General features: G+C 38.8%; 1 protein-coding gene and 2 long non-coding RNA genes across 3 annotated transcripts in view; 1 reads left to right on the top strand and 2 right to left on the bottom strand.

The window, feature by feature from the left end:
* The window catches only part of LOC144652032 (uncharacterized), a 132,114-nt gene that overhangs the window by 57,112 nt on the left and 59,430 nt on the right, over positions 1-15,572 (top strand). The window lies entirely within an intron of this gene.
* LOC144651857 (uncharacterized) overlaps positions 1-15,572 on the bottom strand; it is an 81,344-nt gene that overhangs the window by 37,117 nt on the left and 28,655 nt on the right. The gene's annotated exons all lie outside the window — the stretch shown is intronic.
* Positions 2,051-5,717, bottom strand: LOC144652008 (uncharacterized). The gene is made up of 3 exons (XR_013570414.1): positions 5,188-5,717; positions 4,313-4,426; positions 2,051-2,862 (listed from the first exon to the last, which is right to left on the bottom strand). It is a non-coding gene; the product is annotated as an uncharacterized LOC144652008 (long non-coding RNA).

The following is a 15,572-nucleotide window of genomic DNA, read 5'->3' as shown; positions in this document are numbered from 1 at the left end:
ACAACGTACACCTTTAATAAGTCCTGACAAAAGTTTTGTCATCGATTTTTCAGTCACTGACAGGTATTTGATTGATCTGAGCTGTGTAGTACTTTATTTAAAAACCTCGGTAGAGGAGTAGAGAGAAGGCTAAGGTCGCATGATTATCGCCGTTTGACAACGATTTCTGTCATCGGAGATGAGTGCATATGTCATCCGTCTGGTAACAATCACTATTTATCAATTAGTCATGTACAACAGGACCCCGTTGGAGAGAGGGGGAAGTCCTTTGGCGATTGAAGCTTAAAGTTTAGGTAAATTTTTACAGAATGCTGATTATAAAAGGGTAAAATTGGCTTTAATTTTTCCTAGAAGAATGCAGTTCTCCCCATATATATTTGAATAAACCAATTAACGTATGTCTGATAAATTGTACAATAAGATTTCCAGATTTGAACTACGTGTCTAATTAGCGTAATCATATATCCTTTCCCGGGACTGGATGCACTAAGCAATTTACAACGAAGTGGCCACTCAAAAATTCAGCTTTTAACACTCAAAATGAAGGATATCTGAGCATTTACCAGACGTAAGACGTTTTTAGCCTTTTAACTAAACCCTAATATATAGATTTAGGCAAGCCTAAAAGCGGAACTCCCCAGTTAATTATTTTGCACTTTATTGAACTCTGAATTCTGGCCATTGTAAAACTTTAAGGCTGAGAATTTTATATTCGTTTTATTTTTTTAATAAATAATAATTAATATTTTTCCTTATTTCTTTTTTACCGTGTCCGGGGTTGAAGGGGGGGGGGGGGGGTACTCCCTAAATTTTACTATGGGGGTGCACCGCTGAGACTCTGGACCTGTTCCAGAGACAAAAGGTTCAATTTGCGACCCTGTTCCAGACAAACACTGCAAAGTAGGTACCCTGTTCCAGCAATATCCACAATGGAAATATAAACACAAGCGTACATCACAAAGCTCTCACTTGACTTCGTCTGTGGCTTGGAGATAAAGCGATGAAAGGAGCGGAGTTTCATAGCTATACTTAATAGTGTTTAATCAGGATTCTGGGAAAACAATCAACCCTGTTCCTGAGTCAAAAGGGTGATTTGTATACCCTGTTTCAGAGTCAGAGAGGCAAAAAGCATACCCTGTTGAGCGGCACATACCCGTATAGCTCTTATTTGGGAGTACCATCTCCCCCTCAGGGTACCGTGTACAGCAACACCAAATAAGAGAACAAACAAAATCAATCAAAATGTTATAATTCCACCGAAAGCATTATCATTAAGAAGTCTGGATAGGAAATTATGTTGCAAAACGGGCAATTATGTTACCTTCATGTAGAAAAAAGGTGGGAGGAGTAGGGCTGCATGTCGGGGTAGATAGGCATATCCCATGGCAAATTAGGCAATTTTGTTGTTGCTTTACCAGCTTTAAAAGAAAGAAAAAATCACTTAACATTTAGAGTATAAAGGAAATAACAAACATCTACATTTATAATAAGGTTGATTTTAATTTTTTTCCATTCACTCATTTATTCATTTTCATTTTCACTATTTGCCTATATTTTAATTTTGAATGGAAATGGCAGAGGTTATAGCTAATGGTTTACAGCATATTGCCCAAACCAAGCTAACTCCAAGCAAACCGGAGTGAAAGCTAACCACAAGCAAACTAGAGTGAAAGCTAACCGCAAGCAAACCAGATGAATAAAGCTAACTGCGAGCAAACAGGGGTGAACCTAACTCCGGAAACAAAGGAGTGACATTCTGTCATTCCACCGAACAGGGTCACCCCATCCCCACCCCCCCCCCCTCCCCCAAAAGAAGAAGAAGATAGAACCTTATTCACTTTTACATGTCTTTTGACTCCCCTTCCTCTTAAGGGGTTTCACTTCACTTACAGAAAAAAAAAAAAAAAATTCTGGGAAGCTAGAATATTGTTTGAGTCTCAAACTCAGTTAAATTGTTATTTGATTACCCAGAAAAAAAAAATAGAATCATGTCTGCTTGTGTATAAAACTATGCAAGAAAAAAAAATAAAACATCAATACTTTGACTACTCTTTTAAAAATTTGTTTGTATTATTGTCCACATTTTTATGGAGTCATGTTGCCCATTTGTCATGGAGTTCACAAAGTAAGCAAGTAAGTCACAATTTGGTTGCTACATGGTACCTTATGGATACTGCAAATTTTATCTGGCTTTAGAATATTTCACTTATTTTAAAAATATAGCTGTTCTTATAAATTGTACACAGCATACAATACATAAGAATGAAATTGGTAATGCATATTGCTTGCAATAACGGTTTTAAACTCATCTATACTTTAAAATTACAGTACCACCAGTTTCAGCATAACTAATCCAAATTCAAATAATTACATTGCTTTGTAACTCCACTACCTCCCCCAAAGATCTTATCATATAATTAGACAACTACATGTAAGTCCTGTGTACTTGAGGGCTCAAAACATTTGGACATTTGCAGATTTTAGCTTGGTCACATGTGGTTTCTTACCAGTCAAAACATTGAAAATAGCAATTTTAAACTACCACCATTTCTGCTGTTACTGTTTTCGCTGAATATTTTTGAAAAGATCACTTCATAATGCCCTTGTTACATCTAACAAGATGTGAAAGTGACAGGTCAATCAAGAAGTTGTTTTCTGAAGTACACTGTAAATAGGTTAACATTTAAAATCTAAATTTTGCTTATTTGCAGCTTTTCTTGATTTTAATAGTCTCTTAAAAATAGCATCATGACGACACCCAAACATCAAGCTGGATTTAATCTTTCCTGTTTTCTATTTATGTCCTTGTCCTTGTCTGTTTTTGTGTCTGTGGCACTGCAAACTCTGCAACTCATGTTAACCCTGAAAAAGTCAAATGCCACAGATTAAATTAAAATTGATTAATTGGCATCAATATCAATAATTTATAAAACAAAACACTTAACTCGAGCTTGTTTAACTGAAGCCAAACCACTGGATGCAAAAGGATCCATTAGATATTTAACAGAGATGGATCAGCACAGTCAACTAAATATTTTAATAAACTCAAAGCATCGCTGCAAACCCTAACACCCCCTCTTAATTAAAAGGTTTGGCCTTTAATCAACCCCCCTCCCCCTCCCGCTAGCCCTTTTGGAACTTCCATTGACCTTACATGGGATGGATCTGAATATTTGGGTTTTCCTTGGTGTAAGAACCTGTGAAATATTTCTTTGTTTTGGAGCTATTGTTTTCCTGCTCCATGTTGTTTTGAGGCTCTTTGATGCCTTGTTTCACTGGTTCATACACTGAAGATGAGCTGGCCATGGATTTCTGCCATAACCACACATTGGAATTTGTGAAGAGTTTGTGAGGGGAGGTGACATTCAAACCATTTAACATTCCACAGTGAGGCTAGGGTATAGAAATTTTCTGGTACAAGATCTAGGCATTTCATGAAAACATACTTTTAGTGAAATATTAAATTGTCTACTAATTAATACATTGTAGTTGTTTTGAATGTCATTGAGGAGAGACAAACTAACTCCCGAGTTAGGATTTCGAATTGGATTTCCAGTTAGGATTTCGAGTTGGATTTTTGAGTTGGATTTGCGAGTTTGATTTTCGAGTTAGGATTTCGAGTTGGATTTTCGAGTTGGATTTCGAGTAAGGATTTCAAGTTGGATTTAGAGTTAGATTTTCGAGTTAGGATATCGAGTTGGATTTTCGAGGTAGGATTTCGAGTTGGATTTTTTTTGACAAAGCAAAACCCATTACAATTATTGAAAGCTAACCATAAACAGGCTAACTGGAGTGCATAGTAGGCTAACCGAAGTGAATAGTAGGCTAACAGGAGTGTGTAGTAGGCTAACCAAAGGTGCATAGTAAGCTAACTGGCGTGTATAGTAGTATAACCGGAGTGCTTAGTACGGTAAGCAACTTGAAAATCCAACTCGAAATCCTAACTCGAAATCTAACTCGAAATCCAACTCGAAAATCCAACTCGAAAATCCAACTCGAAATCCTAACTCGAAATCCAACTCGAAATCTTAACTCGAATTCCAACTCAAAATCTTAACTCGAAATCCAACTCGAAATCCAACTCGAAAATCGAACTCGTAAATCCAACTCAAAAACCTAACCCGAAATCCAACTCGAAATCCTAACTCGGTGAATAGGCAACCTCCATTGAGGAGTTGAATAATGAATGCAAATATTTCACAAAGTAAGAAAGTCGGCAGCAACCAAATGCAGATTAAAGCAGCTGGGTAAAAAAAGAACTAAACTGAATAAAAACATATTTCAATTATAACTAAAATATAAAACTAGATACCTGATTTACTTTGCTGTTGTCCACTTTGCACAGAGCATTCTATACCAAGTTCAACAAAACTTGACTGTAGGTATTCTTCATTCATTGCGGCTTAATGGCAGAATATAACACTACCTAAAAGAAGGATTGACATAATAATCTATTAAAAACCACCACCCTAGCTCTAATTAATGGCCCTGTTTATTAAAATAATTTATAAAAAATTCCGTCTTATTTTATGGATCTCATCAAATAAAATAATATTAGCCTCTTTCGTTTATACACTCAGTGTAGTGACCCTTCCTTCCTACAATGGGATATTTAGCTTTTCTACTTGGGGATTTCTTTTTAACTTACCTGTATAGAAAAAACATTCCCATTGCAAAGATACACATTCAACACTGTCATAATGATAGTCAATGTATTAAAGTTTGCATACACAGCTGCATACAGTGTCTAAAATGGCATGAATTACAAGTAGAGCGAACAATTGTGTTTTATAAAATTACTCAAAATAATTAACTAAGATAGTTTTATGTGGAAATAAACTTTTTTTTTTTTTTTGGTTCTGCTAAGGTGTGGTAAAAACGTGTCAACGCAAGAAAGTCGCAACGTAACGATCTCTTGGCGTATTCGTCCGCGACTCTAAAATAGTTCGTTCAAACGAATTCCAACAGCGAGTAAATAAGAATAAATAGATGAATTAAAAAACTAAAACACTAAGTTTAGCTGGGAGTTTGAATAAAAACATTTAAGTCATTATTAAGCTTATAAACAATTCAACTTAACTTAATAAAAGTTCTGTAAACCAGAACCACTAAACCGACGCAAATTCACTCATAAAGCATATAATTACAGATTTTCACAGTGTATTCAGTAAAGTCAAAGTTTGTTACCTCATATTTGAAGTCGGAGAATGCTTGTCAATTCAGCAGGGCAAAGCTTTCAACCAGCTCATGAATTAATCGGAAGCGAAGCGGCCGCAGTTTTTCGTATTATTATCCAACCGCGTAGTACATGTGTAAGCTATAAATTATAACTAACTCCAGCACCACCGACCTTTGAATTATCCGCGAAGGTCTATTTCAGCCTTTTCCATCCGTGTAGCTATTGACACTTCTTTTTCCTTCACTTCAGTGAATTGCGTTTAGCTCAATTAATTTCCTAGAGCTGGTGGGAGCTGGTCAGCCGCCGAAACGGTAGAAACTCGCTCGCTCTCCACCTGTGCCATTTTTTCGGATCTTCCCGTAAGCCCTTATCGTTTGCCATAACTTCCATGATGTGTAAAGCCTTTAGACGAGGTAGACCGAGAAATATTTACGAAGACATTTCTTTTTCCTGCTCGGTTTCTCCTTGTGCTTCGTTCACCTTACAAACTGACCGGGTTGTTCACTTTGTCCTTCATGTAAATCTAAATGGACTGACCATGGAAAAAAAAAACTTGCGCCCGCGGACCAATAGCAATGCTATCACTTGGTCAGCGGTCAACTTCAAAAAAACACGCGACCTTGACTAGTTCTAAACCTGAGCCCGCGATATGGTCATGTGATACTGGTCAGCGGATACCTTGTTTTGACAGCTGTCAATTGACCATAAAATGGATGTCCAATATCAAAGATCTTAGTCGATTACCTCACTCATTTCGAAGGATGCAGAAGATTGTCTCCCCTGCCCCTCCTGCCTGGGTTGCCTTGGGACTCCCCTCCCCCTCCCCGAGAGTCTGTACGCGCGGCGCGCGTACGCACCAAATTTTCTCGGCCTCCTGGGTTTACAAAAATTCTCTCGTACCCGCATTACCCATGGTGCTCCGCTCCGCGCGCTGGCGCGCGCTGAGGAGCTCCGCTATTAAGATCCTTTAGTATCGATAAACATTCGCTAATAATTTATGACTTACCGTGCGTCGTGGCTCATACAGAACACTTCTTTGTCTGTTATTGTTTCATAGAGTAGTCCGAGTTGGTCAAAAAGTTTTTGTTCTTGGACAAGGAAATTAAAGTTTTTTTCCAGGAAAATGTACTCCACTAAAAAACAGAAACATGAACAACCATGCATTTGAGCAAAAATTCAACGACTTTATTGAGGATCTCAACATTCCTCAACTCAATGATGAAGAACAAAGCTTCGTAGAAAAAGATTTGACTATCAACGAATCGAAAGAAGCAGTAACTTTCTTTGCTGATAATAAATCCCCAAAAGAGGACGGTTTTACAAAGGAATTTTATCAATTTTTTTTTCGATCTTCTCTGTAAGGACCTTCTTAATTCTTGTAATGAGGCTTTCCACAAAGGTTCATTATCTGTATCCCAGAAACGAGGAACAATAATACTCATCCCAAAAGGCGATGAGAACTTGACGAAATTGAAGAATTGGCACCCTATATGTGTAATAAATATTGATTACAAAATCGTACCCAAGGTATTTTGGAGAATCTGGGAAAAAGTCTTTGTGCACTTTTAAAAAATTGTTTTATGTTATCTACAATAATGTACAAAGGTCTGTTATGAATTATGCAAAGCAAATCTAAAGAATACAGTCAACTCTCTCTTAACGGACACCTCTATTAGACGGACACCTCCATAAGACGGACACCTGTTGATGGTCCTTGCCGTTTTTCAGTCATTGTGCTGTAACCAAACCCCTTATAAGACGGACACCTCTCTAAGGCGGACAACGGACACTTTGAAATCATTAACGGACACTTGAGAAGTGTTTTTTATAATGCCTTATTAGCGAAAATACTTCCAAACTTCGTATCGAAGTTAGTCAGCGCCCTAAGGATACGTGTATACCAAGCTTACGAACTAAAAATAAAGACGCTTAAACGGATTATTTCTCTGCTTACGTGTATGGACAATAGAGGTCGTTTTCTACTTTAATACAGTATTACGGTTTGTAGAAGCTCTCAACTTTTGCGTTAACAAGCGAATATGATCCTATTATTATTTTAGTCTTGTTGCAGTTTGCATTGGTTTGTTGCATAGTGCAACGGTTAAGCTTTATTATATCAGAATTACTGGTGTCATGTTACCTCGACTCTCTATAAGGCGGACACCTCTCTTAGACGGCAGTTGCGGCCGGCCCCGAAGGTGTCCGTCTTAGAGAGTTGACTGTATTACAGTTAGTTCACTAATATAAGAAATACTATCAAAGAAATCATTTTATCTTATTTCATTTTGCAACATATTGATCTCTATTGAGATAGAGTTTATTTTTGGTTTAATAAAACCAAAAAGAGGAAGCTCTTAACCAAAAGGGTTTATTCGTCGATAGCAATAAAAACCATGTTCTTTAATTTGTAAGAGATGAAAACAAAAATAAAGCTATCTCAGCTGAAAGTTGAAAGAACGCCTTCTTCGAGCAAGGACAAGCATATAACAAAGTGTTTTAACAACGCGAAAAAAATTATAAAAATTTAGTTTTAGGTCCAGTAGTGTTTATTTTATGTTTCATAAAATTAACGCGAATTTTTGAAATTCGCGTTTATAACATGCATCGTTAATTTTTCTATAATAAGGTATTTTAAAAAGAAACTTAGCTGTGTTCTACTGCATATCCGATCCGCAAATCCGATTGGTTTTACTGTTCTCTACTGCGCCGAAAGGAAAGAATCGCGCGCACGAAGCTCTTCCTTTAAAGTTTCTACATTATAAATTGGTCTTTAAGGCAAAGTAAACTCGGTTGTGCCTCTAACTATAATCGCTCATACAAACCCGGATTCGTAGACTTTTAGTCGACCTTCGTTAAATAAAACAAAACTTACTCTTTATCGTGTCCTTCAAAAATATTTCTTATCTGTTTGGCTTCTGTCTTGTACACGGTTATATCATAAAAAAGTATTTCTACACAGAATGATTTATACAAATATCTATGTGAACATATGATCCCCTTCACTAATAACCAGAAACTCATCACGTGTAGGCTTTTTTGCATTATTCTTTTGCTTCCCCACTATAATGCTCTAAATAATGCCCATTTTTTTCCACTAAAATTCTCGGCCTGCTCCCAGAAAGGCACTGAAATGCTTGGATAATGCTCGATTTTTTTTTATTATTATAACATTTTTACAGGGTGTTAAACTGTTTAAAATAACTAAAACGTATAATATAACAACCTGATAATAAAACGACAACATATTACTTAAATAAATTGATGCAAGTCACAGCTCACAACTCACTAAATACTGACTATCGTCGTTATGCAGCAAAACATTGTCAGCAAACAATTTCTTTTTCATTTTCTCTAAGAAAATTTTTTTTTAAACTTTCTCTGTAAAAAAATAATTTTTCGGGAAAATGCCACTAAAATGCTCGAATAATGCTCAATGCTTTTGCCTTACTAAAATGCTCGAAAAAATGTTAGCATGAAGTACAAAAGCCTAATCACGTGCTAGGCAACCACCGTATCGTGTGAATTTACGTAACTGGCCTAAAGCCTAATCACGTGCTAGGCAACCACTGTATCGTGTGAATTTACGTAACTGACTTTACTACAAACGACGACATAAGGTTAAAAAAGAAAATATCCATCTCTTCGTGAACAAATAAAAACATAAAAACTTTTTTTAAAAACTGGCTTTGCCCAAGTTTCTCTTACTACCCCCCAAAAAATCGGAGTTCCCAAAAAAAAGTTTGGCGGCGGATCCTGCAGCCCGGTGATCACAATGTAACACGTGGAATGAAAAAGCTTCAGTACAACTTTTTTTATATTTTTATTTTATTCTCTTTGTTAATATCTTGTCGGGTAGAGGAAAAATTACCACCTTCAAATTTGGATGTCATATTTTCGCCCATTGCATGACCAAGGAAGACTGCCGGTTACCGTGGGAAATTTTTCCCGTCAAGTCACGTTGCTCAAAATTCTCATGCTTCCTTAATAATTCAAAAAAAGTGAACGCTTTCATCAGCGGTTACTTCGACTGAGCATAGAGTGTACGACTCAACTGCGTTACAAGATGCCAGCTTTTGGAAATGTTCGGCAAATTATGCTAAAAAAGAAGCGGGGAACGAAATGCCCCTTCTTAAACAAGTATATTAGGCTCGCCCTAGCAAAGGGAACAGAAGACGACTTCGTTTCGTCGGAAACGATTTTTCAAGAGTACTCAGCTGCGGTGGCTATATGGACCGACGGAGACAGTTTAAGAGGGCAAACAAAATACCTCATGAAAAAGACTGCATTTCTAAAGGTAAGCTCCAAATATACGAAGGTTAACAAAATAGTTTATATTAGTAGCGATTTTTAATATTTTAGCGTAATTTAGACTGAACGCGAACGCGCGCTCGTGGAATAACTGTTGAATATAATTTCCCAATGTGTTATTGACCCGGGGGGGGGGGGGGGGCTATCCCTATAACGGCCTATACGGGGAGGCTCCGCCCGAAAGGGGTACCTTTTTCAGGCTTCAGGTATATAAAAGGGTAGGGATTTCACAAGTTTAGTTATATGAAAGGGTGCAGCTGAAATATGTCATTTGGGTATTTAAAAGGGCCTTTAATTAAAATATTTTGAATAGACGCAATTTATGGCTGTATTATTTTAATTTATTAAGCGCTACATGAAAATGACAAGAAAACGTCCTGTTCTAAGTATATGCCATGTCTTTTAGGTATATGAAAGGGGTACCTTTTTTCAGCAAAAGGTATACGAAAGGGGTACAATTTATATCAAAATGGTATATAAAAGGGTAAGGGGTTAGAGCTCGGGGCGGAGCCTCCCCGTACAAAACTTTTTTGAGTAGCCCTCCGCGTTTACTGAACGCATGTGCATCCGATGTCGTTAAAAAGAAACATGGCTTTGATTAGAATTTTAATTATTTTCAACAGCAATTCAAGAGACAGGTGATGGCCTATGCTGACTGGGTTGTGAAACCTACCGTACGTGCTGGCCAAAAGCGCGGATACTTGGGTATTAAAATCCAGCGACCCCGAAGGCAGCCGACGGTGGAATTCGGGGGGCGTACAATGCTGGAACGAATTCATCATTATATGTCCCTCAATCCAAAACCTCAGCCACCAATCGAGGTGAGTACGCGAGTATTAGCTAAGTCTCAACAGCTGATATACATGCGATTATAAAGTAACAAGTTCTTAGGAAACACTAACATTTTTTTTTGTCTTACATACTGTAGCTCCACAAAGTACTAACTGACCCACGTGGCGCGGGAAATTGTGCGTTTGCCTCCAGGGATATCGAAGGAGGCGAGATCGTTTGTGAATACGAGGGAGAAATAATAGATTCAGGCGAAGTTAGGAGAAGGGAGGAACTCTATGAACGAGAGGGCAGGCCCTGCACACTAATGGTTATAGAGAGTGCGGGACGTCAAATTGCGTGAGTATTATACATATCATGAAGTGCGTGATATGGACATACGGTAAACTGCCTCTTTGTATAAGCCCTGGGATTATAAATCTTCGAAAGGGGTTTTAGGTGAGCTCACAACTTCGAAAACTGACGGGACTTATATCAGGAGCTGGTGCATTATAAGAAAACTTGTTTCAAAGAACAAGATACAGTAATGACTTTTTAATAAGTCTGGTTAGGAATGTAGTGCAGAAAGGCACTCTTATTAAAAAAAAATGCGATCTTAGCACTGCTTGTGAATTGTCTTTTGCCAGATTCAAGTTAAGATGCAATGTGTTGTAATGATATAAATAACTTAATATAGAGAACTAAACTAGAGTAAAGCTTACATCCGGAAGAGCTTACAATTACAACATTTTTCTAGGTAGCATGCGTAGACATGGCCTTGTAACCGTAGGGCGTATAAGAGGCAATTTATAGTATGTCAAAGGTACCTGGTATTAAAAATGGAAACGGTATTTATAACTCGAAATAAATTACGACTAGCCGAGAGGTTTGCATGCTGCTATGAAATATGTATTATGGGAGGCGCGGTGGTCTAATGATTAGTGCGCAGGACCGAGCGGGTCGGGTTCGAGCGTTTTGAACTTAGGCAAGACACTACTCTCAAAGTGCCTCTCTTCACTCAGGTGTATAAATGGGTACCAGCGAATTTAATGCTGGGGGTAACCATGCGATGGACTAGCATCCCATCCAGGGGGGAGTAGAAATACTCCTAGTTGCTTCATGCTTAGGAAACCGGGTTAAGTTCCAGCACTGACGGGCCACTTGGCTCGTATGCAGACCTTACTCTTTACCTGAAATTGTATTTAGCAGATAATTTAACCATAAACTGGTGCGGGTTAATACAACTACCCGTTTCAAGTGTACCTACATGCCTCTAAAATTACAGTTTAAATATGTCAGAAAGAACCTATAAGTCTATTAGGCCATCCTAATAAAATGTTGCGTTTCCCATAGCCCGACCGACCCATTTTTTTTCGAAATGTAAAACAAAATCCAGATTCACTAGTCAAAGAGGCAAGTAGTTGAAGTTACAAGCACACGGTCTTGTTTTATTAACAACAATTGGTATGATGTGATGTTCTCAACTTTAATTAACATAGGTACTAAGTTTTTCAAAGGCTGTCTCGTATAAAGGGCATTGACGATTGTTCCAACATTCTCAGCGATATCGACTGAAACAAAATCTTTCGGTTCTGTATCTCCTGGCTTCTTAAATGAACCCAGATCCCTTAAAGTGTTCATTCTTTTTTTTTTGCCCGACCGACCGACTCACCATCACAAGACACGGGGCGATGGGAAACGAAAAATTTTATTGGGATGGCCTAAGTCCTATAAATCTTTAATATTACACGCATGCTACCGTATAAAATCAAACTGAATAGTTTTTCCCTGAATTGGACGCACAATTCTGTCAAAAGCTTTTTCGTTCCAGGATTGATCCTTACGAAGGCGATGCTAAAAATGATTTGACGTGGGGTGCCACCCTCAATCATTCCAGGCAAAACGCAAATGTCAAGCCCTTCGTGGCAAACAAAAATGTTAATCCCCGGGGTTTTTTTGTGGCAATTAGAGACATTGCTGAAACCACGGAGCTCTTATGGAACTATAATGACCCTGAGTGGGAATTCCATAGCAATAGCCAGACTTTGCAAGGATAAGATGTTCAGATGTGTCCATGAGCGGTACTTGTCTATTTCGATCTTTCAGCATTAGAATAAGAGGGCCTCAATGGGACTGTGGCTTTTGCGGATTACAGTTTATGGTTAGTTACTTACAGTTAACAGAAATGTTAAAAAATAATTTCCATTTTTTTAAAACATGTTTAAGGACTTTGAAAATTTTTCGGTTGGCCGAGTTCGGAGTCTCGCCCTCTTCTTGGGTACCAGCCTTGTACTCAACGTCTTTAACGTGTTTTTGCACTTTTAAATTTTTTTAAGTGATTCTTGTGAGTGTCCCTTTAATTAACGGCCAAATGTTTGGCAGTTTTACCGCTATCAGCCAAGCCCCACTCAGTCCTTTCAATCGGAACTTGGTATAGGCCAGTGACATAGCATTGTCTGAAATAGAAAGTGTACGATTTTTATTAATGACGTTGCAATTTTTGAGCACACTTATGACTTATATTGCTATCATTGAGTAGGGATTTTCTATAATGTTTAGAGAATACCTCCTTTTAGGGGGTACTCTCTACAGTGGATTACCGTATTAACTCGAATACGCGGCGCTTATTAAATTTTTCGCTCCTCAAGTGCAGGGCTTTTTTTTTACAAATTGGACGCGAAGAGGACATTTCTTTCCCAGAGGTATATTTCTTATCTTAACAAAAAATTTACAGTAGCGGTACTTTTCAATTGCTTTACCAGTGGTATCTTCACTCTTCATCAATCTCACTCCCATTCATATTGACCTGAGTTTACGAGCTGTTTTAAACTTCCTTTGTATTGGTTTTTAATTATAAGGAATCGTGGCTGCGGTGCTTATTTGGGGACGGCGCTTATTAGCTTTTTTGTCCCAAATGTGGCGCTTATTCGAGGAGGGAAGTTATTTGGAAGCGGCGCGTATTCGAGTAAATGCGGTATGCGGGAAGGGTTCTCCCGAAAGAGGTATCTTTTTAGGCTATATGTATATGAATGGAAAGGGAATGCACGATTCGTAGTACACGAAAGAGTAGGCAAAACTGTTCTTAGGTAATAAAGAGTCTTTCAAAATATCCCAGAGTAATAGAAAGAAATAACTTTATTAACGTGTCCGTTGACCCATTCAAGTATTGTAAGGGAATAAAAAAGGAGGTAACCTTGCTGTGGGTATGCGAAAAGGGTACATTTTTTGTTTGAAAGTATACGAAAGGGGTAGCTTTTCAGTCAAAATGGAATACGACAAAGTGCGGGCTTGAACTTCGGGGCGGAGCCTTCCCATATAAAACGTTCTTGACTATGATCTCCGGGCATACGAGACCGTATAAAAATACTTTATTTGCACGACCACAAAGATTAGGTATAGTCTTGCAAACGCATTAGGAAGAGTGAATTCCTAGATGATACATGGAAGTTGTAAATAGCATGAAGTGAATTGTACTAAATGGTTTTTAATATAACAATCAGTGGAGTTCATTCATTGTACTATTGAAGTTGAAATTAGTATCTGTTTTAAACTGGTTAATTAAATAAGTCATTTCTACTTTATGAATTTTTTGGAAAATGAAAAAGGAAATGAGTATACTATTCAATGTTGTAATGTCTGTAACATTATACATTACAAAATTATAGAAATGCTATCTACCTGTTTCGATGTGAATTTTTGATTTCTTACTCTTAGATCACTGGTGTTTTTTTCTATTAGTCTTTTTTCAAGAGAAATCTTAATAATATAATGGTAGATAGCTTATCAAGATTTTCAATATTATTACTGCATGATTTTAAAAATATAACATTTTTGTGCACTGTTTCAGTTTTAAAAGGCGCATGATCTAACCGCCACTTAAATACGCATAACTGAAGGAAGAAATAATATTGTAATACATGGCATCTTAATACCTTTTCAATAAAAAACGTTTTGTCACTATGGCAAACGTAAACGGACATCAATAGTAATTGATTGTCGAAAGAGCTTAGATCCTTTCTTTGAACACAACGTATCTATTTAAAAACTCCTCCAAAAGGTTTAACGTATCAGATGCACAGCTGCAACTTCAAGGGGCATCCCTCTGTCAAAAGGTTCTCATTAAGAGCAAAAAATGGCCACTTTAGCACGAAGAATAAAAGTGGGCCCAAATCATTAGATAGCAGGCCCAAAAAGCCTTCTGGGAGTTGAAACTATGGCCAGCAGGCTGGAATCTCTCCCCCTCACTCCCCCGGGGCTGATTTAGGGCAAGAAATGACCACTTTGGCCCCAAGATCTGACTGGATTTGCATAAACATAAAGTAATTAACAATTCAAGTGTAAAGTGAAACACTCAGTGTACCAAATCTAGCCCCACCCCTCCCCCCCTTGCTTTTCAAAGCCAGCCCCCAGCCAGCCACTAGCTAAAAGCCCTGTCCGTGGGCCAGGTCTGGGCATAAGTCTTGACGCGTAGCCCCCTCAAGTTTTGACCAGCGTTGGAGGTCCAATGCGGCCTGCGGCCGCACTGGACCGAAAAGTCTGCGGGCATATTTTTTCAAAATCCAGTCAGATAGCAGGCCAAGATCTGACTGGATTTGCATAAACATACCGGCAAAGAGCTCCGAGCTGGTCTGCTGGGCACGCTTCCCCAGGGCACCACCCTGGCCGGCCAATTGCAACTGGAAGAGCACTGCCAGACCTCTGCTCCCTCAGGGGGTGGCCCTCATTCCAAAGGCTTGCATCCCGCCGAGGAAAGCAGCTTAGCCAACAGACAGGGTGCAACACTAAAACATGCAAGAAAGAGTAAAGTAGAACACTCATTGTACCAAATCTAGCCCAACCCCTCCCCCCTTGCTTTTCAAAGCCAGCCCCCAGCTGCCAGCCACTAGCTAAAAGCCCTGTCCGTGGGCCAGGTCTGGGCATAAGTCTTGACGCGTAGCCCCCTCAAGTTTTGACCAGCGTTGGAGGTCCAATGCGGCCTGCGGCCGCACTGGACCGAAAAGTCTGCGGGCATATTTTTCAAAATCCAGTCAGATAGCAGGCCAAGATCTGACTGGATTTGCATAAACATACCGGCAAAGAGCTCCGAGCTGGTCTGCTGGGCACGCTTCCCCAGGGCACCACCCTGGCCGGCCAATTGCAACTGGAAGAGCACTGCCAGACCTCTGCTCCCTCAGGGGGTGGCCCTCATTCCAAAGGCTTGCATCCCGCCGAGGAAAGCAGCTTAGCCAACAGACAGGGTGCAACACTAAAACATGCAAGAAAGAGTAAAGTAGAACACTCATTGTACCAAATCTAGCCCAACCCCTCCCCCTTGCTT

The sequence above is a fragment of the Oculina patagonica genome, chromosome 4 (genome assembly GCF_052425735.1).
Source record: "Oculina patagonica isolate OP01 chromosome 4, crgOcupat, whole genome shotgun sequence".
Taxonomy (NCBI): domain Eukaryota; kingdom Metazoa; phylum Cnidaria; class Anthozoa; order Scleractinia; family Oculinidae; genus Oculina; species Oculina patagonica.
This window is presented reverse-complemented; position numbering and strand designations above follow the sequence as displayed.